The 27500-nt window shown below is 36.8% G+C and overlaps 1 protein-coding gene across 2 annotated transcripts in view; it reads left to right on the forward strand.

Moving 5' to 3' along the window:
* Window positions 1–27500, forward strand: part of LOC135217362 (uncharacterized) — a 347393-nt gene that overhangs the window by 283961 nt on the left and 35932 nt on the right. Inside the window, exon 1 of one of the 2 annotated variants that reach the window (XM_064253397.1) lies at window positions 21786–21917. The exons of the other annotated variant lie outside the window; for it this stretch is intronic. The gene's annotated coding sequence lies outside the window, so the exon portion shown is untranslated. Of the gene's footprint in view, window positions 1–21785; window positions 21918–27500 lie in introns of those variants that run through there. 2 annotated transcript variants of the gene reach the window in all.

The raw sequence follows: 27500 nt of genomic DNA on the forward strand, positions 1-27500 counted from the left end.
TCTTCAAAGTGCAAATCGCGAAACAGACTAAATGTAGAACCGATAATGAGTAGCAAACATTTTGCATTCAGCGGACTTAATCGAAAATAAACGTAAGGAGGTATTAGTATTTTCATTTCTTATTATTACTGTGATTATTATCATTATAGAGTCTTGCTATTTTCAACATTCGTATTTAACCTTCTGGACCTGACTTCTGTAACGACATCAGGTCCGTAGCTGGAAATTTTATTGTATGTGAACTGTTTTTCAATTGTTATCATTTAAAAAATTTTTTTTTTTTTTTACTATTCTCAATATTATTACTGTTATTACCTTTATTATGAATACTATTTTTTCTACTTCTTCAGCAACTGTGTAGATATTGCCGATTGTCATTTTTTATAATGTTGTCTCATATATGCAGATTGTGTGTGTCATGTTCTCTACTTTGTATATTCCATGTATATAACCTGGAGCTGAAATAAAACATATGATTATTAATATTATATTATTATTATTATTATTATTATTATTATTTTTATTATTATTATTATTATATTATTATTTTACTATTATTATAATTATTATTATTATTTTTTTTTTTTTTAACACAGTCCTCCAATTCGACTGGGTTGTATATAGTGTGGGGTTCCGTGTTGCATCCTGCCTCCTTAGGAGTCCATCACTTTTCTTACTATGTGCGCCGTTTCTAGGACCACACTCTTCTGCATGAGTCCTGGAGCTACTTCAGCCTCTAGTTTTTTAGATTCCTTTTCAGGGATCTTGGGATCGTGCCTAGTGTTCCTATGATTATGGGTACAATTTCCACTGGCATATCCTTCTTATTTCTATTTTCAGATCTTGATACTTATCCATTTTACTATTATTATTATTATTATTATTATTATTATTATTATTATTATTAGGAGTCACGCCGTTTGATAGGAATGGTCGTTATTAAATCTTAATTGCCTTGATAAAATGACCCAATCCCATGGCAGCCAGATCGAAATCGCTTCAAAGCATCGTTCTTATGATATGGTTTATCGAATATAACTTTCATTTATCGAAAAACATTGTCTGTCTTTAATTAGGGTACGTGAGTGCATAAAATTCGAATCCCAATTGATCTACAAGCAGCGTATTCGTTTTGACAGATGGTCAGTCTATCTTGAAAGAGGCTAGTTCTTTCTGAAGAAAGTTATATCTTAAAAAAACGTAAATCAGGTAACGGTCTGTTAAACCGTTTTATCAGTGAAATATTTAACATAGATAACAAGTAATAAACGTAGTGTATGAATTAGATACATTTTCGTTCATTTAAAGCAAACTGCTGATTCCGGTTGTGTCAGAAACTATTAAGCGATATGTTTCAAGTGTGAATACTGGGAGGTTTAAAACGTGATTTTAGGTCCTTTTTTTTCCCCATCCCTCGCGTGTATCAGTTCTCCTTTCCAGTTTTTGCCATAGACAACATTTTTTGGATTGAGGTAAACTTTCTCGCTAGTTGTGACTCTCTCCGTTTCCTTTTTTTCCGTTTAATAAAGTACATCATACATTTGCAAGTACATTATATTATACATAGCAGCATCTTGTATACATTCCTGCATATGTTTTATGTTTACGTAAAAAAAAGTATATCTTAGTTCTACCAGACAACTGAGCTGATTAATACCTCTCCTAGGGCTGGCCCGAAGGATTAGATATTTTTACGTGGCTAGCAACCAGTTGGTTTACTGAACAACGGGACCTACAGTTTATTGTGGGATCCGAACCACTATTATATCGAGAAATGAATTTCTGTCACCAGAAATAAATTCCTCTGATTCCCTATGTTATGTTTACGTAGACGCGAATAAGTTTGTAACATACTGACTCTAGTTTCTGAATATATGAAGATACATAGCATTTAGATATCGCTCAAAATTCCTGTTAAGACAGCGCAAAGCGAGTTGCAGACTGCCGTTTTATAGCATGCAATGACCCCTGATTTTTTTCTTCATTTACTCGACAGGGTGCAATCTATCTGTTCAGACGGCTTATACGCCGATGACCATTAACTTGTTTTGGGCGCCCCAAGAAGAAATTTAGTGAAAATGTTGCGACTAATGTCTGAAGTCCGCTGTTTTATAGAATAAGTTTCACACTAACCCTTATTCGTATGCTGCATGATTTTTATCATTCATAGTGAATGTATATTTTTATGAAACTCTCCAAAAGGCCATGAACTTTTCTTCTAATCTTCTACGCAATCGAATAGATTAGAGACAAAAGAACCGAAAAGGGATAACAGATTATAATGACTTTTATATGGCGAATTATTTGAATATAATAATAAAACTAAAAACTTGGGAAAAGAAGAGATATCAGGAATGAAAGTGTTTTTAAGTGTACACTCTAGCAAGGGAATTCAGCACAAATGCAAGAACAGTTGTGTAAGGCAACATGATATGGAACATGACATGGCCAAACAGCCATAAATAGTAACAGGGGAAGATCAATCAAATAAACAAAACAAAACTGAAAGGAGATGCCAACAATGTTAACATTTGGGAAAATTAAGGAAAAGCATTTCTTGTGTTCACAAATACAAGGAGAAATAAAAGGCGAGAAATGTTAAAATCGTGACTTCTTTTTTTTTAATAATTAGGAAACAAGTAAAAAATGCGCCAAAGTTTCTTCGGGGCAATCAAGTTTTCTGTACATCGTCTCTCTAAAATGCTGTATGAGCCGCTGCCTAGAAACTTTAACCACAGCCCGGTGGTGGCCTGGCCTATATCGTTGTCGACACACGATTATGGCTAACTATAACCTTAAGTAAAATCATAACTGCTGGGGCTAGAGGGCTGTAATTTGGTGTGTTTGATGATTGGAGGGTGGGTGATCAACATTCCACTTTGGAGCCCTCTAGCGTCAGTAGTTTTTAAGATCTAAGAGCGGACAGAACAAGTTCGGATTGCGGACGGACAGACAAAGTCGGCACAATAGTTTTCAGAAAACTAATAAACCATAAACGCTATTTTGCTGAACTGTTTGAGTGAAAATGACCTATGAAAAGAAAGCAGCTTTCCACTTATGATAAAAATGTGAATATCTTTTTGACGTGTTCTTTAAGAAAATGTATTCATTATGGATGATAATAACTCTCAAAGATCATCATCGGAATCTAAAGAAAAGAAATTCTCTCTCTCTCTCATACGCATTGACAGGCGCACGCAACCTTCCTAATTGCCTACCTACTCATGCCAGTGGGCATAACGATCCCCTACTTTCTCTGCCCCCAGGCTTGTATGGTATTGACCTCATATCTGAAAAAGAGACGTATGCATTACCATTTGTTATCTTGGAACAGGATTAGGTGAGCATAGTGAGAAGACTCTTTATACATTTGTAAAGTCATTTATCGAATGGTAATGTTAAATTATTGTCTGCACCCGTAGTTATATGTAGAAAGAATGGGAAATGGGGAAGTTCAGAGAAATTAATTTTGTTTATTTATTTATTTATTTATTTTTGCAAAGAATCGCAGTAAACGATGCTTTTAGAGAATACGCTTCGTATATCTATGATATTGTAATGAAGAGGGCGCTTGTTTTGTTCTCTATCAAGTACTTATCCTGCTGCAGATGACCACAGAAAGAAAATAAGTGTGTCTGATGACGGAAGGAATAGTTTTCCATTGCGTGTCGGGTTTAAAATACGCTTTTTTTTTATATTAGTTTGTCGATGAAATTTTAGCGAGCACTCTGATGTAACAATAATTGAATTATCGTGGCATTATTTTTTTTTCTATCCATGGTATGTCAATCTTTACCGATTAAAGTACAAACGTGGCAAGTGTAATCGTTTTCGCTTTGCAGGTTGCAACTTGGTTTTGTTGCCTCGTATTCACTGATGTTTGTGCACAAAGTGGTAATAATAATAATAATAATAATAATAATAATAATAATAATAATAATAATAATAATAATAAAAGATATCTGTCTTACTGCAACGACAATTGCAGTCTACTGAAAATTCCATCGCTATCTGAGGCACAGGTCATTTTAACAATATCCCGTATTTTTGGAGAAATCTTTCCCATCGGTGATGGGAATTCAACTCGGCTCAGCGAAGGCGCAAGCAGCAACACGTCTGGTGTAACTGGATCACCGAAAACCACACAAACCTTCAAAGGTTTCGAGTGACATTATCGTTTGAAATTGATAGAGAAGTGAAGTAGAATTAGCATTTTGTTTGGGGTCGTTATATTTATATAGATGTTCTTGTCCGGTTATTGATGATATTTTACATCTTTTAAGCTTGGAAATAGGTCATGTCATATCCTCCATGTCAAATGATCTAGGGAACAAGGAGTACATTTCTGTCCAGCTTTCGTTAACATTGATTGAAAACCGTGGTTGGGTAAAGAAAGTAGGTTGACTTTTGTCTCAAATTTATATAGAACTAGCTGGTTACCAGCTAGATTGGTCCGTGTAACCCAGAGCATAGTTTATGAAAAAAAAAAATAGATAAATCAAGCCACAATTGAATACAGTACCACGACCTGAATTGTGAGGAATGCAAATCTGACAAAACAAATATCCTTGAAAATTAATATCAAAATGAAGCATCATAAACATATATGGAAAGAAAAATTCTTGGTGTTGGCAGAGAGATTCCAATTCACTGGAGACCCTTTTGGTAGACTATGTTCTTTGTTTTTCCCTCTGGTGACAAAATGAACAGGCGTTCCGGAGAGCCCACTTTTGATCACGCCACATATAGCTGCCCTTGAGAAAAGCAAGGTTGCTCCAAGTTGATGCCAGCCACTCTGAGAGACTGTCCCTGGGCTTTATTGATAGTCATGGCAAAAGCCAACCTGACTGGGAACTGAAGGCGTTTGAAACTGAAATGGAAAAGAAAGAAAAGAGAAAGCTCCTTTCTCTGACTCTCTGTCTCCAACCATCATTGTCTCTTTCACTCCTTCTTCTCACTAATACCAACTCTCTGTCTCTCTGTCTCCAAACAACCGCTCTTCTCTGTCTGTCTGTCTCTCTCCCTCTCTCTCTTTTTCCATCTTTCTCCTACCCAACACTCCCTCAACTCTCTCTCTCTCTCTCTCTCTCTCTTCCTCTCTCTCTCTCTCTCTCTCTCTCTCTCTCTCTCTCTCTCTCTCTCGTTCCTTTCTCTTTCTCTTTCTCTCTCCAACGATCACTGTCTCTTCCCCTCTTTCTTCTCAGTAATACCAACTATCTCTCTGTCTGTCTGTCTTTTTTCCTCTTTCTTCTCCCTAACACTCCGTCTACTTTCTCTCCCTGTCATTTTCTCTCTCTCTTAACCCCCCTTCTGAAACCACCCTCTTTGATGTCCTTTGATGTTTATCCTATAGTATTCTTTTCCAAATGATAAGTCATATGCATACAGATATTGGTAAAGTGACTAAGCCTACGGGCATAGCCAGCCCCGTTTCACGGGCAGAACCAGCTCTGTTTCAGGGAATCCCTTTTCACCCTTCGGAGGGGGGAAGTAGAAATTTTGGGAGCCCGTGCTCCCGAACGTAGGTCTCGACCGTCCCGGGGTAGAAACCCATCTCCGTTCCGAATCTCAGTCCCGTCAGACCGACGGCCCGGGCGCCCATACCAATCATACATACATACCATACACACACACATTGCCAAATATATAATAGATTTTGGTTTTTTATTTACATTTTACAGCTCTTTGAAAGTTTCTAATATTGTCATACTTCAGCATGTAATGCTAAAATGAAACCGAAATTGTTTAACGGCAAAAAATGGACCCATTCACAAAAAAAATGACTGAACATCGAAAGCAAGTCGCTAAGCAAGAGACCAAGCAAATGCAGCCCATTTCATTACAAAAATGAAAATGATTGACTCTCTCCGCTTCTAAGGAAATTAGCAATTTTAATGCTTACGTCCACATTACATTATAAACATGATTTTTCCACGAACGCTTAATATAGCTATCATAAGACATAAGGTAATTCCAATTACATATACATTCAAAACACGCACACACATTAAAAAAAAAAAAAAAAAAAAAAGCTTTACTTCCTTCAAAGCATACATATCATTCTGAACATTCAAGATTTAAAACCGTAGCGGTCCAGTGTAAACCGTACTTAAGGATCTATGCAATTTCCATTCGACCCCAGATGCGTTGCTTTTTGACATTCAGTTTTCACTGGTAACTTTCGATTTATTTCGGGCTTGCTTCGCAATTTCTCTGAATTTACATCGCTCCAATTTTCGTCTGATTTTAGAGCAAATCCTTCGAGTGAGACCTGTGGAATCCGAGGGATTTCATGAAACCGTTTAATAATGTTAAAGATGACAATGTTCTGAAAATTCACAGGGCATCAAGTACTGCCAAAATTTTATAGATTTTTCCAGAACTCCATTTCTTTTATAAGAAAAAAAGAAAGAAAAAGACATGACCACCGGCTGGCAACAGTCGAGAGCACGGGCGGCATAGCCATCACGAACAGGATGCCGATGCGAGACAAGAGGAATGATATAGCTGGGAGATATGGTTATTCCTCTGACGACTTCGACTTGTCATCCCAAACAACAGCATCGAAACGAAAAAGTCATCGTTTACGGTAACAAATGATTGTATCCTAACAGCATGTCATTCTTAAATCACCTTACATGCCGATGACAATTACTGTTGCTTTGGCGCCTCTCTCTCTCTCTCTCTCTCTCTCTCTCTCTCTCTCCTCTCTCTCTCTCTCACTGTTGGCGTCTTACAGGTCGCTTACGTAGGTATGCACGACTTTTATTGCGAACATTTACTTTAAAAAATTCGTATCTATACCCGTAACCAATTGAATTAGGCAAACTATATTTCTGTACAAAAGCTTTGTCACACTTGTAGGAAAGGTTTATTCTTGGTGAAATTCTCAACGCTTTCAAAAGCAGTTTCTGCCGAAAGGGGAAAGACATCTCAGAGAAAGAACAGAAATCTCTAGTTCAACCAACAACTCTCCAGTTGTGCGAGAACTGCAAACTGTAAAAAGCGCAAAGAATCATATTACGTACAAGTTGAACGGGCTCAATGCATATCACATATCGTGTTTTTTTTTGTTTTTTTTTTCTCTGACGTCCCAAGCTTCGGCAATGTCACTTCAGCGACACGAAGCAAATTTTCCTTTCCCAAGGAACCTGCAAAGTCAAGCACTGAGGTGATGATGAAGCATTTGTTCGTACAAAAGATTGTTTGCTTGTGAAACAAGTCGTACACGGCGGATTAAATGCCTCAAGCAAACGGTATTGGGGTTGATTTTTCGTTCATGAAAAATTTACCCTTGGAACCATACGTGCCCAAATATCTCATTAAAGTTAGTCATAAATTAGAAGAGAAAGTTATTCAACAAAACTGTAAGATATAAATGATAAATACGAAAGGGACCTGCCTGATGGAAGACTTAAATAAACGCTCAAAATGAAATGATGATAAGATGTACAGAGACAACATGATTATTTTCAGGAAGAGTTGTTCAAATTTCTTTGCAAATATGCAAGAATGACCAAGCAGATCATACGGTTAAATTTCACACTGTTGTCATTCAAAGTTAAAGTATAGTTTTCATTGTGCTCATCTGAGCAAATAGTTACTGTTTCTTGCCTGAATAATCATATATTTTGCATTATGTATTGCTCTTACTTCTATGGAGAAAGATATCACACAAAATATATTAAAGAAAATAAGTGATCACTGACATTATTTCGACGATGAAGAAGAAAGCAAGCCTTCACAATCATGTATTGCATTGATAATATGCAAGATAATTTTCTGTATTTGGACTATATAAATTCAACTTTCACCGACTCGGACATGAAATAACTGACCGCAGTATCATGTACGTATGAACAACATGCAGTCACTTTTGTCTGCCTGAACGCTGTAATGTCATGTATCGTTCAGGAAAACCTAAAGTTTTACAATTCAGACCTTATGCACTTCTACCTTAGGTGACAGAGGACGGTTCTCCCTGAACGATGAAACCGATTCCAGTAAACAAATGAAATCATAACACGATCTATTTTGGCCACAATTGACTAATTCCGTCGTGCTTATTTGTCATCGAATCAGCCAATGAGGAAAGTCTTATTATCAGCGCAAATTACCAATTAGTCGACTCTGCCATTTGTTTACAGTTATAGAAAGAGCGAGCATACTTTACAGTTAATGAGGTATTCTTCTACCTTCGTAATTCACTCTATTTCATCCGATTGTTGTGTTATTGAACGGTCTTTCACGCATTAACCAATTTATCTCTACTTAGCCATATTTCATTTTAATGCCACTTTTTCTCCTTTTCACTTTGACCTATTTTCAGTCGTATTTAATTCCAATATGACTCCGTTTACCACTTTAATACCGTAAATCGGATTACATTTCATTCTCAGGAATCCGATTTACAGCCCTCATTTCGCCACACTCCAGTTCTTATTTACCCTTGTCACAGTGGAAGAGCTACATCGAATAGTGACGCAGCAGCACGTTGACATAATCCATGCTCTGGTAGCTCCAGAAGTGAATGTGATTTTAATGTTAAAACAAAAAGAAACTTCAATAATCTTCCAAGAAGATGAATACTTTGGAAAGAAACTCTCTCTCTCTCTCTCTCTCTCTCTCTCTCTCTCTCTCTCTCTCGTTTCCTTTACTGACATTTCATTAATGTAATCCTTTTGTAAGTGATAGCGCTGCCGTCTATTCCTATCTCATCAGGCCGGCGCTCAGACCTATTAGAACACGGGCGTCGGAATAAATTACCCCTTTCATTTGCAATTTTCCCCCCCAAAATGAATGCTCACAAAAAATTAACAAACGTGTAATTAAGGATGTAATTGCCTCATATATCAACTCGCTAAAAGCAGATTTGCCTCTTTAAAAATGCGAGAGAGATTTTCACGTCAAAACGCTGTATTGTTACGAGGAAGTTGTTCGTTCCTGCGCGTTTGATTGGAATCTATTATAGGGATTCATGGTACAAAAGGCACAGTTACCATTCAGTCTGAAAGAGAGAGAGAGAGAGAGAGAGAGAGAGAGAGAGAGAGAGAGAATGTTACCAAGACAGAAATCCTTTAAAAGATTATGAGAAAATGAAAAGATGCGGTACGAAAAAAGATATAAAGACCCAAAGGAATCCCATTAGGAAGAATGTTCAGTTTTCCATTCATTTCTGAGACAGGTTACCTTCCACACTTTTTAAAATTCACTTAAACATTTGAATGATATTCTGCACTCTGAAAGCTGTTGTACCACATTGCCATGGTAATATACCTCCTTAATCCTCTTTTCTTTGGTAAACTGCAACTTCAGTTGTCTTAAATTCAGCCAGAAAAAGGAAAATAACGCGAGATACAGAGACTTTTGCAGAGGAATGTTGATAAACAGTCGGAAAGAAATTTAGATGAACCTCACAGTTATGCAGATCTGTTAAGGAAAAAACACGTATATTTTCTTAAAGATGACAACGTTGTGGAGGAGTTCAAATGACTAACCTTTGAAAACGAGTGATAAAGATTGGAAGCTACTGTGAAAATCATGGACGATTTTGTAAAATGGGAACTTGGCGGCAACGCTCAAGAACTTCCAAACAAAAGCCATATGATTTAGGTAACAATGCCCAAATAAGTAAAGGACTGAAACAATGAATATTGATTGTCTTATGAATAAAGTGTGGGTATAAGTCTTTTACAGGTTATAAATCTTCTGTGCCCATATTCTCTACTGGCCCACTTTTTTTTTTTTTTTTTTTTTTTTTTTTTTTCTCTTCTTCTTCTTCTTCTTCTTCTTCTTCTTCTTTTTAAGTAGGCGACCGAGACTGGCGAAAACTACAATTTTTGGCTTAGTCTCTTCTTCTAATTTTATAAACAACATTAGTTCACGATTCGGATCTTTCCCAGATAGTGACCCCCAAAGGTTTTTAACCCGGTATTATGTCTCCACCTTTGCGGCGTGTATAGTACAAGCCCGTTGGGGATGGTCGTAAAAAAACATAAACAAAACACTGTAAATATCATAAAGATAATGACCCCAAAGAAATATTAGTCCTAGATAACGACCCACGAACTTTACTGGTGGGTCAATACCTAGGATAGATCTCACGATTCTTCTCTGGCCAAATATTTGACCGAATTTGATCCTAAACAAATGAAATTACTCTTGTGCCAAAAAAAAAAAAGGATTCAAATGAGAAAAAAATTAAGAAATTACATATCGTTATGTGAAAGTATGTGCATTGCGTCAGTTAGTGACGCTTATTTTATTCTAAAGGGTATTCTTCCAGTCCAAGTCTAAAGAATAGGTATTCTTTAGACCTTGCTTCCAGTAATCGCTTCTACAAGCATTCATTGCCTCTTTTCTCTCGGTTCTCTCACATACTCTTAAATTTTGCTTAGCGTATCCAACGTTTTGGATATAAACGTTAAGAAATGGACATAAAACGGGTTTATGAGTACGTTTATTATAAGCCATTACCTAGACAACTCTGCTGATTACGTTCTGTTTTATATCATTATAACTACGAAATATTCCCTACAAAAAGGAAACAGACAATACGTAGTTCATTATTATCTTTTTTTTTTTTTTTGCCATATTGGTCTTAATTAATAGAATTTGTCGCTAGACTGCTAGACACAAGTATGGAAATTTTGATGGAATAGGAGAAAAACGGATAAATGCATGAGTGAGTAAATCAGGCAGTAAAGAGATAAATGAATAACGCTAGAAACAATAAATTCGTTATTTTTATGGGGCAAAACCATTTAATCGTAAAAATGGGCCATACGAATGGGTGGAGCATCTAAAGAAGATCAGAGAGCAAGTGGGTACATCCCACATTTTTCTCTAAGCTGTACTTGTTTCCCACACCCACTGTCTCATTTCTATCACATAAATAGAAACGCATACGCTCACACACTCACACACACACACACACACACACACACCCCAGAGAGAGCTAGTAATCTTTCTACGTTGTATGAGGTCCCTGGCCGACGGAAACACCCCATCATTACTCTTCTTTCATTTGCTTTTCTTTGTGGATGTTGCTTTACTTGTCTTTTCCCTTTGTTATAGGACTATTATTTTGTCATCCTGTGATATTCAAAGGCGTGTGATTGGATAATGGCGTTGTTTAAATAATAGCAGCATCCGTTGTGTTTCCCTAAAATCCTGAAAATTTGGTGTGATTGCATTCTGTTATCCCTGACGGTATGTCATTATTTAGAAAAAAAATAAACTGTTTCGTTTCGTAGTCAAATGCCCCCTTATATACATACATACATACATATGTATATATATATATATATAATATGTAAATAAAAGGATCCTAGGAAATTTGGCGAGTGTCAAACACGTCCATACGCTATGACATGCTATTGTCAAAATATATATATATATATATATATAGATATAGTATATATATATATATATATATATATATATATATATATATATATTTATATATATATATTTGATAATAGCATGTCATAGCGTATGGACTGTTTGACATTGCAACATCACAAGGAGGACGTACGCAGTGATAGAAGTTAATCACACTTACTAAGCTTTCTCGGATCCGGAGTGAGTCAAGGGCGAGCTACCCAGATGCAAATGAGTGAAAACAAGCGTAGAAAAAAAAAGGAAAATAAAAAGCGATATCATTATCACGGCCTCACCTTCCCAATAAAGGTTCGTAGAGGTCAAGGGAAGCCAGCTCGTTTTAGATGGGATTTCCCCAGCTCGTACCAAAAACGACGATACTTAAGGTAACCTTTTCGTCAGACAAACCTCAACCGTTGCCAAGTTTTTGATAATCGCGTAGCATGTTTCTCTCAGCTTAAATTTTCAAGGACTCTGAGTGAAAGCTCTCTCTCTCTCTCTCTCTCTCTCTCTCTCTCTCTCTCTCTCTCTCTCTCTCTCTCTGGATTAAATGATTAAATGCAGGAATATAAATCGTTGGAAATCTTTCTTTTTCGCTGTACATATGGGTCACGTGCGCGCGTACTGGAAGTCTAGTAAATGCTTTTGCTTTTTTTGTGGTACATGACGAGAGAGAGAGAAAAAAATTTAAGGGTTGCATTTACATAGGACTATATTACCTAAACATTTAAATAAAAACCTTAGTTTTTAGATAATAATGATAATAACAATTGGGAAAAACTCTATATCACGAGAATATATATGATCTTCTAATGAGTCCACAATAATAATAATAAAAAAGTGTTAAGAGTTCGTGTATAATTTAAAAAACACAATAAAGCTTTCGAACCCTTCCTTCGGTTCATCTTCAGGACTGATGATGAACCCAGGGAAGAGTTCAAAAGCTTTATAAAGTGTTTTTAAATACACGAACTCTTAACACTTTTTTTTTATTATTGTGGACTCCTTAGCCTGATAATAATAAAATAATAATAATAAATAATATAGATTAATAATGATTCCCATGACAAAGTACTACAGAAGATGGATGCCGGGTACCAACTCAAGAAAAGAGGCAACAGAATCAACCATCTGATGTTCATGGACGACATCAAGCTGTATGGTAAGAGCATCAAGGAAATAGATACCCTAATCCAGACTGTAAGGATTGTATCTGGGGACATCAGGATGGAGTTTGGAATAGAAAAATGCGCCTTAGTCAACATACAAAAGGCAAAGTAAAGAAGAACTGAAGGGATAAAGCTACCAGATGGGAGCAACATCAAACACATAGATGAGACAGGATACAAATACCTGGGAATAATGGAAGGAGGAGATATAAAACACCAAGAGATGAAGGACACGATCAGGAAAGAATATATGCAGAGACTCAAGGCGATACTCAAGTCAAAACTCAACGCCGGAAATATGATAAAAGCCATAAAACACATGGGCAGATGCCAGTAATCAGATACAGCGCAGGAATAGTGGAATGGACGAAGGCAGAACTCCGCAGCATAGATCAGAAAACCAGGAAACATATTGACAATACACAAAGCACTACACCCAAGAGCAAATACGGACAGACTATACATAACACGAAAGGAAGGAGGGAGAGGACTACTAAGTATAGAGGACTGCGTCAACATCGAAAACAGAGCACTGGGGGCATATCTGAAAACCAGTGAAGACGAGTGGCTAAAGAATGCATGGGAAGAAGGACTAATAAAAGCAGACCGAAGACCCAGAAATATACAGAGACAGAGAAAGACAGAAAGAACAGAGGACTGGCACAACAAACCAATGCACGGACAATACATGAGACAGACGAAAGAACTAGCCAGCGATGACAATTGGCAATGGCTACAGAGGGGAGAGCTAAAGAAGGAAACTGAAGGAATGATAACAGCGGCACAAGATCAGGCCCTAAGAACCAGATATGTTCAAAGTACGATAGACGGAAAAACACTCTCCCAATGTAGGAAGTGCAATACGAAAAGTGAAACCATAAACCACATTGCAAGTGAATGCCCGGCACTTGCACAGAACCAGTACAAAAAGAGGCATGATTCAATAGCAAAAGCCCTCCACTGGAGCCTGTGCAAGAAACATCAGCTACCTTGCAGTAATAAGTGGTACGAGCACCAACCTGAAGGAGTGATAGAAAACGATCAGGCAAAGATCCTCTGGGACTATGGTATCAGAACGGATAGGGTGATACGTGCAACAGACCAGACGTGACGTTGATTGACAAGGTCAAGAAGAAAGTATCACTCATTGATGTCGCAATACCATGGGGACACCAGAGTTGAAGAGAAAGAGAGGGAAAAATTGGATAAGTATCAAGATCTGAAAATAGAAATAAGAAGGATATGGGATATGCCAGTGGAAATCGTACCCATAATCATAGGAGCACTAGGCACGATCCCAAGATCCCTGAAAAGGAATCTAGAAAAACTAGAGGCTGAAGTAGCTCCAGGACTCATGCAGAAGAGTGTGATCCTAGAAACGGCACACATAGTAAGAAGAGTGATGGACTCCTAAGGAGGCAGGATGCAACCCGGAAACCCCACACTATAAATACCACCCAGTCGAATTGGAGGACTGTGATAGCAGCAAAAAAAAAAAAAAAAATAATAATAATAATAATATTATTATTATTATTATTATTATTATTATTATTATTATTATTATTATTCCCTAACAGCACTGTTAGGTTGGCACCTCGGAGTTTGGATCTGTGCTGCAATCTTGCTGCTGAGGATCTGACCCCCACTGCCCCATTATCTTAGTTATCCGGCATTCTCATGATTATCGTCGCTTCGGCCAGCAGTACTCGTGTCAGGAGCAAGTTGGGTTTGAGATTTGTGCATCCAATCCTCTCTGGGTTTCACCTGAGGTCCTCAGGGATTACGCCTAATGCTCACGAGGTGATAGGTGCTCCTTTATTACATCTCTCCACAATCGCTTTATTTCTGCAATTAGATCACGCTACTTTTCTCTCGTCTGTTTTTCTCCTTAGTTCTTTCGTAAATTGACTGGCTAAACCTATCCGAAAGACTTTATAGGTCTTCTAGCCTGTATCACACGACCTGTCCTTTCATCATAGTCCCAGAGGACCTTGATTTTTCATTTTGCCGCATTTTTCTGGTATATGGCTGTATGGCATGTCTCTTTGCAGGTCTTTCAGTGCAGTGTTTCACTTATGGTATGGCTGAAAAATCTTCCGAACCACGTCGAGAGTGAACTTCTATCACCAGAAATACACATCTCTCACTCCTCAGTGGAATGGCCGAGAATCGAACTCGCGGGCACCTAGGTGGCAGGCCAACACCATACCGACCACGCCTCTGAGGCGCTTGTGGTTCTCGCGCTTGACTACCAATCCAGTGGTCCAAAGTTCGATTCTCGGCTCGGCCAACGCGGAATCAGATAAATTAATTTCTGGTGAGAGAAATTAATTTCTCGATATAATGTGGTTCGGATCCCACAATAAGCTGTAAGTCCCGTTGCTAGGTGACCAATTGGTTCCTAGCCACGTGAAAATATCTAATCCTTCGAGCCAGCCCTAGGAGAGCTGTTAATCAGCTGAGTGGTCTGGTTAAACTAAGATATACTTAATATTTTCGTATTTTGTTGATGATTGCGGACATACTTAGGTGATGGTGATTTTTTACCATTTATTCTATTTTGTATATATTGTTTTCAGTTATACTGAATTCTGCTTAGTTATTTTACTGGCTCAGTAGGTACATCCTCAGTTTACTTCTGGTGCTGAACACGAATTTGTTGGTTTTCTTGTGTATCTTTACTTTAGCCTGTGACCATAGCCTTACATTTGCCGGCTTCTGATCAAGAGAGATTAGTTTTTCAATCAGAGCTGTTGTTAACCACTCATCTTTTCTGTGCCTAAGATATCATCCGAGTGTTCTTTTTATAATGCTGGTATAGTCCTCCAAATTGCATTCCCCGTCCACCTTTTCTTCTTGGTAAGTCTAGCCTTGCCATTTTGCATATAGTTGTAGCACTTTATTACTTTTTCTTGCTTATCTGTTCATAATTTCGAAGTTTTCATTTGCCCAGTCTGTTTCTGTGAGATATCTTAGTAAAGGAACAACCCTTGTGTTGATTTACCTCACAGTGTATCTGTCATTGAGCTTATATTGTAGTTTCCCCTGAAATTCCATTATTTATAGCCATTCTTTCCTGTATCTGTAATGATATACGATGGCTCTGGACACTTTCCTTTTACTATATTTAGAACTGTAGCTTCGTCAGTGCTGCAATCCATTTTTATATTGATAATAATAATTTATATTTTCAGCCCAAGGCCATATACATGGAATATTTCAGCCCAAGGCCATATACATGGAATATGCAAAGAATAGACAATAACATACTGTCTAGAATCTAGACTCTAGATAAATGAGATAACGTGTTAAAAGAACTAAGTTTAATCAGCAATATCCATACTTGCTGAGGCAGTATAAAAGATGGTAATCAGAATAATGGTCATAACTGTACTAAGATTGAGAATAGCTAAAAAATTGAATGTAAAAACTATATTGATTATAATCACAGTAATAATGAAAAAAAGGAAAATACCAGTAATGACAATAATCATATTGAGAATAGCTAAAAAATTGAATGTAAAAACTATATTGATTATAATCACAGTAATAATGAAAAAAAGGAAAATACCAGTAATGACAATAATCATAGCAATACAATAATAATGACAGATTATGCAAATGACATTTTGCAAAAACAGAGATTAAGTCATTTAGGGAACAAATGCCTTATTTTCCCATCTCCCCCCCAATTTAGATCTTCTTGCCTCACTACTTAGGATGCTTCGTATTAGCGAATTGCTGCTGTTTCGCAGTCGGGTGATCAGACTGGACATTGTTCGCCTTACAATGATTTTTAGATTGTCCAGGTGGTTTTCTGTGAACATCTGTGTGGCGGAGTGGTAGCGAGGAGTGTTTGTGAGGCGTCTCAAAATGTCATTGTGAACAACAGTGATACGTCTCATGGTCTCCCTGGTGTAGTTATGATCCAGACTCTCCGCACAAGGACTCCAAGCTCATAGCATTATTACCAAATATCTTCGTGTCATTCACGAACATTAGGTGATTGATGACTGGGATCTTGTCTTCCAAGTTGGATGCCATTTTTAGTTTTAATGAGGACCATGGTCACTGGCCTCTTGGAGAATATGAACAGCACTGGCGAGAACGAAGCTGTATAGAACATTCTTCTTCTGATGTTTTCCTTCATAGTTGTGGTTCATGATGCTGTTAGGGTTGTCTTGGTTAAATTATTAAGTGGTTTGCAGCGCCGTATATCTTCAAGCAATCATGCAGTCACGAGCGAGGGGGAACCATATCGAAGGCCATCCTAAAGGGAATTCATGCCATACAGTTCGTCAAGATCATCTTCTTTACTAGGGATTTTCCTTAGTCCGTCTGCATTTCTTGCAGTATCCTATGTGTTCCGTAGGTATGACGGTTGTTACCTGTAGGTAGTTGTACAACTCTTTACTTACGATTCCTGTTAGTAATTTCCACTTAGTGTGAGTGGTCGGAATATTTTAAATGTATTGCCCATTTCATGATCTTTTTTGTACCACGGATGCTTTGTCTGTAATTATTAGTATTATTTTTTTGTTATTGTTAACCCACAACTTGGGGAGTGAGATAACGTTATTGTTGAAATTCTTCCTATTTTTATCCGTGTTTGGAGGATCTCAGATGGATTTGGCACTTTCGAAGACTGATATTCGAAATAGGGAACTTAGTAGCACTGTGATGGTGGAACCAAAATTTGAAGCTCCACCCACCCCCTACCCCCACCCCCCAAGATGTTAAAGAATGAAGGATTTGTTTGAAAGTTGTGAAAATAAACAAAGCCAAAAAGTTGGGATGATTTTTAATGTTCGAAATCATTTTCATTTCTAATGCCTGTTTCCAGATGGTATTAATATCCGAAGAACCCGGAATGTAGCATGTGCGTTAGATGATTGTAACCTGACAGTACTTTATGATTTTGTAAATAAAATTTCTCTTACCATTAACCACCGGAAGCATTTACGCATGGTACCACAGAAAATGTAAAGGTAATCGGATATTCAAAGCGCAGTGAATTAAGTCCTCTAACGCTATGGAATATTTAGTTTAATCTTTCATGAAGAAAATGTTATTATATTTCTGTCTTCTTTTGCGGCCTCATAGACACAAAAGATAAATGGCTAAGAGATAACAAACATCGCTATTTTGAAAAAAACAATAATGCCTGTATAACGGCTCCTATTCAGCGACTGAGGTAATGTTTTGAGTGCCGTAGATTCCTCATACATTCCGACTGAGAAACTACTTGTATTAAAATTTTAGTCTAAGAAATGGCATTTTTAAATGCGACGAATGTCAAAGCTGCCACAAAATGAAATACCTGACTCTCCAAGTTGAGAAAAAGGAAAATACAATGAAGACAAAAAAGTGAAATCTCGTTTAGATGCTCCATCGCGTCGCTGATGATATGATGTACGTGGTAATCTCGCCAAAGCGGACACGAGGGAAAATTGTGCTGAACAAGGAGTAATCACTTTAAAACAATTTGAATCGCTATCACTGAGGAAATTAAAAAAAAAACACGTACGATGTGTGTGTGGTGTGTGTGTGTGTGTGTGGATGAAAATCAGCCGTCAACAGAAAATATTCAGTCAAATCAAACTGCATTACGCAGGGCTCTTTGCCGAGGGAAGGTATACCAGAGAGAGAGAGAGAGAGAGAGAGAGAGAGAGAGAGAGAGAGAGAGAGAGAGAATTCAATCCGACATACATTTTCAATATTGCCAAATTATTTTATGCAAACGTACAGATATCTATTGCAGGAGTTTTCCATGCGCCTACCTCATAGTAATACGATGACCGAACGCAGATTTACATGACGTCAGGTCAGAAAGGTCGGTGAACTGCTTGGCGCCAGGAAGAAGGTAGATTCATTGATGAAATCTGTCGTCTCTGTTACTGTTCTTCATTTTTATTTTCGCAGATTATTTCCTTCTAGTAGACAGTCTGTCTACTATAATGCTGAGTTATAATAGTATCTGTAGTTCGCTAAAGTTTCACTTAACAGATGCATAAAAATGCTGTATAAAATGCTTACTTTGTTGAAAGTTGTTGAAGTACGATTAAAGTTTCCCATTGATTTCAAGGACTGGCAAAACGGGTTTTAATGACTTCAGAATTAAATGTCATAATTTGAAGTACTTATTTATCCCTTTTCGGGGTGGGGGGTTTATAATCTGTTTAAAGCTCTCTCTCTCTCTCTCTCTCTCTCTCTCTCTCTCTCTCTCTCTCTCTCATAAATATATACGTAATATAACTTCAAATATGCATACATTAGACTTAAAAGAGATCAAGGTGAGGGTAATATATGTATTTCCCATGCATATAAATACTGATCACTACTTTTTATCTGAAACCAAGTAATCTGAAGTCAATAGAAATAATATATATATATATATATATATATATATATATTATATATGTCTGTGCGCGCGGGTATGCATACACATATTTCCGGTTTGCAACGTTTTTTTAAGTATGAGATGACTAAATGTATGCCTTTCTCCATCCTGGCTGCTACTCATCTTAGTTGACACAACCGACTGCATAGGACAACAGAGGCATAATTGAATGCTTTAGGACAACAGAGGCATAATTTACTGCTTAGAATAACAGAGGCATAAGTGACCTCTTAGCACAACAGGGTCATAAGTGAATTCTTAGCACAACAAGGGCATAAGTGACTTCTAAAGACAACAGAGGCGCGAAGGATTTCTCTCTCTCTCTCTCTCTCTCTCTCTCTCTCTCTCTCTCTCTCTCGCTTGCAGGTGAGGATAACAAGGTAACCATTTCACCTTCTTGCGTGCTGACAATTACTTTGCCATTTTAATAATAACGATGGTCTGCGTTGTTATTGCGTTGAAATAATTGTAGAGGATGAAGGAAAAGTAGAACGGAAATGAGTTTGGATATTAGCAGATATTTCTGCCAAATCCCGCATCCGGCGACTGAATTATTTTATTTCAAGCAAGATAGATTAATTACACGTTTGGAAACATCTGTGGTTAACATTGGCCATCTTCATTCCCGAAAAATAACTTTGAGCAGACTCTGAGGGAACAGAGTTGCTTTCCCAGTGGTTTTTTTTTTTTCTTCTTCTTCGTCGCAGGCGGTGACTGGGAACTTCACTTGGTTCAACGAACTCTATTTGTTCTGCTTCGTAACACTACTCGAGAATATTTGGAAATAAATTATTCCATGCGTGTCACTACGGTAAATTATAACTGGATTTTTGTCATTGTTAACATAAATCACTTTTTATTTTTGTGTTGGCATGGCATTGTTTTTAATCCGTAATTGTGGCTAGGATTATTGAGGAAGTTTCCATCCTGTTTACAATTTTGTGGTGTGTGTGTGGGTGTTTTGTGTTTGTTAGGGGAGGAGTTTGATAAGTGCAGTTGTGAGAAAACAGTTTTGTCTTTTTAATGCCGGAGGACTAGAAGCTTTCAGATAATACATGCGACCTACGCTATGGGTTCATTATATGTTTAAATTTTTATGATTTACAAAAAAGTATCAAGCGTTTGATTTTATTAGTATGGCGTCTTGGACGCTGTTATTTTCGTTGTTAAAGTGGTTTATATCTGACAGAAAGGAGTTGGGAAACTCCCTTGCTATTATGATAATGGTAGAATTGGACAGAACCTTGATTTTCATTTTGACTGCTGTTAATCATTTTCAACATCGTTAATGACAACGCGGATTCAAACGTCAAATAGCAGCGTATGGACAAAGAATATGATGAAGAACGCATTTTCTTAAATATACCCTGCGAAGGTCACTGGATCCTTTCGATCCTACAAGTGGGTATACTGCCTAAGAATTATAGCTACCAATCTCCCCCCCATCTCCCCACCCTAGTCTCTCTCTCTCTCTCTCTCTCTCTCTCTCTCTCTCTCTCTCTCTCTCTCTCAACAGGAGGCATAGAATCAAGTTTTGCTTAAAAAAAAAAAAAAAAAAACTGCATTAGGAGCAAGATTAGTGTTCCCACGCTTGATATATTTAGGAACGTCAAACAGTTCACGGTGTGTGGGTTGTTTTGTGAAAGTTAAAGCGTGGAGCTGAAATCATGACGTATCCACAGATAACCTGAGTACGAGTGTAGCACGTGCGTCGATGCCAAGGGCAACCGTTTCGCCCGCAGCTTGACCTTTTGTGACACCCTGTTTGCCATTTGCAGTTGTTTTGTTGGCGCCGGGGGTTGGCGCTTTACTTTCAGTCTGGCGGCGTTGTTTGCATTAACAAATGAGTGTAGATGATAGATGAATTATGTAACTAACTTTACGCATGACGATGTACTTATTAGCTGTTTATAGTTACTTTGGTAGTCGGTTGGTATGGAAGTTGTGTAGTACATGCTATTAATAATAGTGCTCATTGAATTATATGAAGTACCCGGTTTTTTTTTTTTTATCCAGGAGGGATCCTCTTTTTTTTCTTTAGTGTTCATTAATGTATTTTATAAGTTTTTCCACCGTTCACGGAGTCAATTTACGAAAATTGAAGAACTTTAGTTTTCATTAAGGAATATCATTTGTACCACAAAGTATAGCCAATAAATGAATCTTATCATTATTTTGAATCACTAGATTTTTTCCCCAAGTTTGAATTTATTATAAATAGTTTTTCTGTTTTTCTTTTGTTAAGGTCATTATACCCTAAAATATCTTGAATGATCAAAACTGTCATGTGCATCGAATGAAGTCCTTTGGGACTAAAGTAAATACTTTCTAATTTAAACACCTGTGCCTTCCCGCTTCCGCTCTTTTTTATTTTCATTTCGACCTCTTGTACATTTTATTTTTTTCTCGTTGCTCGCTTGTTTATCCGAAAGTAAACTCACCCAAACACAAGTGTCTCTCTGGCAACTAGCGGCAACTCTCCTTGCGAAGAGAAAGGTGCTCTTGCAGCAGAAGTCAGCGTGACTTGGGAAACTAGTTGTTATTGCTTTACGTTTAGGGATCAAAATTGGGTTTCATCCTGGAGAGAAACTACAGGTGGTCACTGTTCTCGACCAGCCTCTAGTTTCGTATGTCCGCTGCTCTTCTCAAATTAGTTAGTTTGTTTTGATAGCCTATTATCCCCCGGGATATTAGTAATTTGGAGAATTTATGCATCAAAAGAGGGAGGACCACTTAGAAATGAAAAGAACTAAACAACGATGTGAATATACGTCAAGGGGAAAGGATGTCATAACGGTCCAGCGATATAAAATTGGATGCAATACGATATGGGGACGGGTCCCGAGCGAAGCTTTCGCGGAAAGAAAACGAGCGAATGTGTCGGCGCTCGTCTTAACGTAAGGTTATTTCGCTCCTGCGAAGAACTGCCTTCTTTACTTCTTCTTCGTAATCCGTTCGGTCAACAGGTAAGAGAGTCAACGAGAGCCTGTCAAATCTTCGAGTTATTATGTTATGTGTGTGGTGTGTGTGTGTGTGTTTATGTTTGTGTGATGGTACATCTTTTCATCACCTTCATCCAAAAGGTATTGACAAAATAAATGATCGAATGCTTATTTACATTTATTTATTTATCTTAAGTGGGTTTTAGGACCTTATTCAATGCAGTAATGTTCAGTGATTGTCGTTTTTGATGAAGAGCATCGTAAAGTCATAGTAAATACTAATATATATTATCATTCACATATGTATTGAGACGGAAATATTTGTTACGTGCACATTGAATAAACAGATTAAGTTGGAAAAGGGAGTTTTGGTTGACCCCAACCAAGAGAGAAGTTTTTGTCAAAGAAAAGGTTATAGAAAGAAAGGGCTACAAATTACCGTGTAGGTTTATAAACCTTGGAAAGTTTTTCAGGCGGATTATAGTGATATGGTACGTTGCCATATTTGTTTTGTAAGGCTATTTCTTGAACCAAGTAGATTGTTTATAACAGTAAACCGCAGCTTAACACTTTGCTGAGATATTGTGCACATTATGTCAAACCCTTTCTGGAGCTACACCTTTTAAAGGAAAAAGGCCTGTATATATGTATGTATGTATGTATGTATGTATGTATGTATGATGTATGTGGGTGTGTGTTTGGAAGTTTAAGTGTCTGTCCTAAACTTTGGTTGCTCTCATGTTTTTATGTAAATATAAACATGAGTACTTTGTTTGAATGCTGAGTGTAATCGTGTAGATTTGTGTGTGTGTATGTATGTATGTATATATATACACATATATACTATATATGTATGCATGTCTATATGAATATGTAATAACCAAGATAATACTATTTGGTTATCCTCTATAATTAATGCAGTTGCGGGTCCTTGCAAAGTAAGGACCAGCCCTCACACCATGTAAGGGTGTTTAACCTCGACCCGCTCGATACCTTTCTCGTTCGTCCCTCGGGTCAACACAACACGGGGAGGGCATCTTTGCCCTTTCCAACCTTTTCATTCTTCTCTTTTTCCTTTTTGTTTTGTTTACTTGTAGTTGTAGTTTTGGGCTGTGCTTTCTTCCTTTTGGTTGTGTTTCGGTTATGTGTCTTATGCACAAACACTGGGATCTTGTATTTACTCACTAGTTTGACCTGTATGTTGATTAATATGCTTAGGCCTGTCTCCTATCGATGACAGTCATTCTTTGAATAGTACTCTTGTATATATATATACTATATATTATATTATAGTATATATTATATATATAATTATATATATATATATATATATATATTATATATCATATATATATAAGTGTTTTACAGCATACCTATACGTAAATATAAAGGCAGGTTAAACTACTACCTTAACCTCCCCGAAAAAGTATAGTGTATGAATTGGATTTTATTACTAAGTATACGTATAATTTATCTCACAATATATTGGAAAGTGCGAATGGCGCATAAAACTCATTCGTTACACTTACGCATGACTCAGCATTTCATGGTTTTGAAAGTATTGAATTACGTAATCCCTTTCACTCACTCACTCACTCCCCTCCCCCGCCCTCCCACCCCCCCATCCCCATCCCCAATTCTGGCCAGGTTCCCCATCATTCGGTCCCATAACTTCCCTATAGCCTAGCGTTAAAGAGCCCCTCCCAGTTCGGTTTCTACCTCCTGAGGTATTGTTGTAACTTGCTAAGGCCGTTTACGTCATATTTAATTTTTGGGGGATTGGATTATTATGACCCAAGTATTCTAATGAATAGAGTCAGTCTGCAAAAGCATAAAAACACAAGTCAGGTTTAAGTAAGATTTGATAGAAGGTTAACTGAAATATTTGATGGACTCCCATAATTATGCACCATCTGTATTGTATGAACATTTATAGTAACTTTCGTCCGCTTCAGCAGTAGAACCTCCAGTCGAACTGGAGAAAGTATATTCATTTTATTAATAATAGAGAAACTTCCTTTACTTTACCATATGTATTTATATTTCAAACACGTGTAAGTCAGTCATGTTCAGTTGCCCAGTTTTGATTAAGATTATTTTGTATTGATGCTTCCTATTTCATCTGATAGATGTATGTCTATATTGCTTGTTAATCATCTACAAGAAGACATTTTTCTGCATATACATACATACTACATACTATATACATACATGGTGTTTGCGCATGGACGTGTTTGCTTGACGAATGTTGGTCAAAAAGTTGGTTAGTATCATGCATTCATTTTTTTTGGAAAGTTTCATGATAAAGCTATGATATGTCTAAGTGTTTTTAACCTTTCTGCTTCCTTCTTTGGAGTTCTGCTCTCCATTGTGGTCTTTGGATGCTGACTCCCATCTCAAACTCCAGGATAGACTCATGTCATCAGTTAAGTTTATTTTGCAAACTCTTAATGTTGTCTTGTGCCAAAGACCTAAAGTGGGTTAATTATTTGTTGCATAACATTTACTACAACGGCAAACATCCCCTGCGCCCTTCTTACCTGCTCTAGCTGTTTTTGCTCACAACACTGGGCAGGTTTCTGCTGCAGACAGTGTGGCGTAGTCTAGCGTCTGGTTTCCAATTATTCAGTTTGATAAGAGTGTTATTTTGGCTACAGCTAAAATATGCATAGTTTGCCTAGTGCAGTTCTGGGATCTTTTGTTCTCCAAATATTTAAGCGAGCCAATTCCTTCCTGCTCTCTGTGGACAACTCTTGAATATCAGGTGATTGGTTCCGTTTTCTGTTCCGTCATATTTATTTATTTATCACCTTTTCCTATACCTCGGTTTATAATCTGTTGACTCTTGGTCACCTTTTATTTTTTATTTTATTTTTTTACCATACTCGAAACTGCCTGCACCCGCTATGTCAAATTGGGTTTAGCGTTAAGCAGAAAGTGTGATGAAATTGAGAAGTTAAGAGGTCACTGTATATATATATATATATATATATATATATATATATATATATATATATATATATATATATATATATAATTATAATATATATATATGTGTGTGTGTGTAATGAAGTAGATTGTTCATGTATCAAAGCAGTGAGATATATCTTTCACATGTGAACATGTGATAAAGAGAGAGAGAGAGAGAGAGCACAACGTGTCAGTGACCAAACCGGGAAGTTGTTTCACTGATCCATATTAAAGCTAGGATTTTGAAAGCTTCCGTCCATAGAACCATAACCATGTTGTCGGCAAAATTTAATGTCATCTGTTAAAGAAAACTCTCAAGTTCATTATCACTTTCAAAATACATCTTCTAACGAGAGTATGAATGCGCATCTTTGCAATCTTTGAGGCAGCAATGCAAGTTAAATAAGATCGTGTTTTTCATAGTGCATTTGGAAAATGTTCTTAAAATAGTAATATATATATATATATATATATATATATATATATATATTTATATATATATGTGTGTGTGTGCGTGTGTGTGTGTGTTTGTGTTTTTGTGTGTGTGTGTGTTTTTGAGGACCACATGGCTTTCTATGTAAATAGGACAAACGTTAATATACGCGTGTCAATAAATATGTACACATACACACACATATATGTATTACATATGTATAATGTACACGTGTGTACATATATGTATACTTATATAATGACACGCTTACATTAACGTTTGTCCTATTTACATAAAACGCCTTAAGGTCTTCAAATACATTTTCTAAAGAACATTTCCGAAATGCATTATTAAAAACATGTTTTTAGTCCCATTACTTTCTCAAAGTCACCACAAGATGTCATTACAGGACTGAGGTTTCGCCAAACATCGAAGAGTTCATGTTTCGCTTTTATACTATTTTTCCTTGCGCGATTGGGAGTGTACACAATCAATGGAATAATAGGGGGAAAAATATTAACAACACTGCTGTGTTTACATCTTGCTACTGCCAGAACGTTATATATTATTCGCAATAAATACTGCCGTGAAATTTCGTCTCAGAGAGAATGATTTTGAATATTTATCCGAAAGCCTGCGAATCTTTAACCCCGAATTTCGTTTTTTTCGGTTCAGTGATTAACATGCGCTGATTGAGATTTACCGAAGTGTTGCAAATATCTGTGTTTATCGCATCGAGTCGCTTGGCGAGACAGCAGCATTATACGAGTGTTCCTTTGCCAAACGTTCTTTTGATATATATATATATAGATATAAATGTATGTATACACACACACACACACAAATATATATACTATATAAAATATATATATATATTATATATATATATAAAAAGTATGTATACCACACACACACACACACACACATATATATATATATATATATATATATATATATAGATATATATATATATATATATATATATAATTATGTATACACACACACACACACACACACCTATATATATATATATATATATATATATATAAAAAACTAAAAAATACTTCCCTAAAAATACTTCACTCAAAAAGTCGATATGTTGCCAATACATATAGTAATGTATCAAGTAAAGTCACTTGCATATCTCAGAAACTTTTTAACGTAATGTGATTCTCTGCTTTACAATGGAAATTTAGCAATGATTTTTGTTTTCGCAGTTATTCATCCATTCTTCGCTAAATTAAAGGCAATAATTCAGATGAGTTTGCCATTTAGGAATCTCTGACTGTAAATCTTTTCAAAAGTAAAGCCATTTAGTAAGGTTTGTTATAACAGATATTTGTGAATTGTTTCTACGTAACTGTGATCTCTTATAAAGTTCGATCTTATAAGAAGACCGATTACTTGATTAATGAAAAGTAAGAGAGAGAGAGAGAGAGAGAGAGAGCAGTTGGAAGGAAATTCTTAAAGTTCTCACTTAACACATCTGACTAATTAGATTTGAAATATAGCATCGTAGTGTTGTTATGCATTATTGCACCACCACAATGCTTTAGCTCTTTATTATACCCAGCGTGTATTACCTTTTATTCGTTTATTATTATTTTATTTGTTTTGTTTTGTTTTGTTTTGCTTCAGTAACTAGGAAGCCTTACCAAAAGAATGATGAGGCTTCACTTCCGGAACCAGATGGTGACGTCCTACTGCCGTTTGCGGTTGGTGTAATTGATGCCTTTCAAATGAGATTTCGGAATAAGCTCTGTCTTTTGTGAGCGTTACTTGGTTTCCTACTTGTAATTAAGGGTTACTCGCCACGTCGTTAAAAAAAAAGTCAGTCTGAGATAATCGTAGAATCAAGTGGCCGCCTGTGTTTTATTATACGGAATTAAAGCCGTCATTATCAAACATTTGCGATGGAGTTGACTGGGTCTGTTGTGAAGTTTACTTGAAAATGACCTTTAATGAATTCTTGTGGCCACTTGACACACATTTCTCTCAGTTTTGAGAGAGTTAGTTTTGATAGGTATGTACTATGATAATACTATATGATAAGCGAAAAAGGGCAGTCAGGTTCCTTCTGCATATAAAAGGATTTAAATTTAGTCTAGTGATGCTCATGCCACGAAGCCTGTCCGCTGATGCTACAAAGTTTTTCTATTGTTTTATCCCTGCGTTTTACACACACATACACATATGTATGTGTG

The sequence above is a fragment of the Macrobrachium nipponense genome, chromosome 11 (assembly GCF_015104395.2).
Source record: "Macrobrachium nipponense isolate FS-2020 chromosome 11, ASM1510439v2, whole genome shotgun sequence".
Classification (NCBI taxonomy): Eukaryota; Metazoa; Arthropoda; class Malacostraca; order Decapoda; family Palaemonidae; genus Macrobrachium; species Macrobrachium nipponense.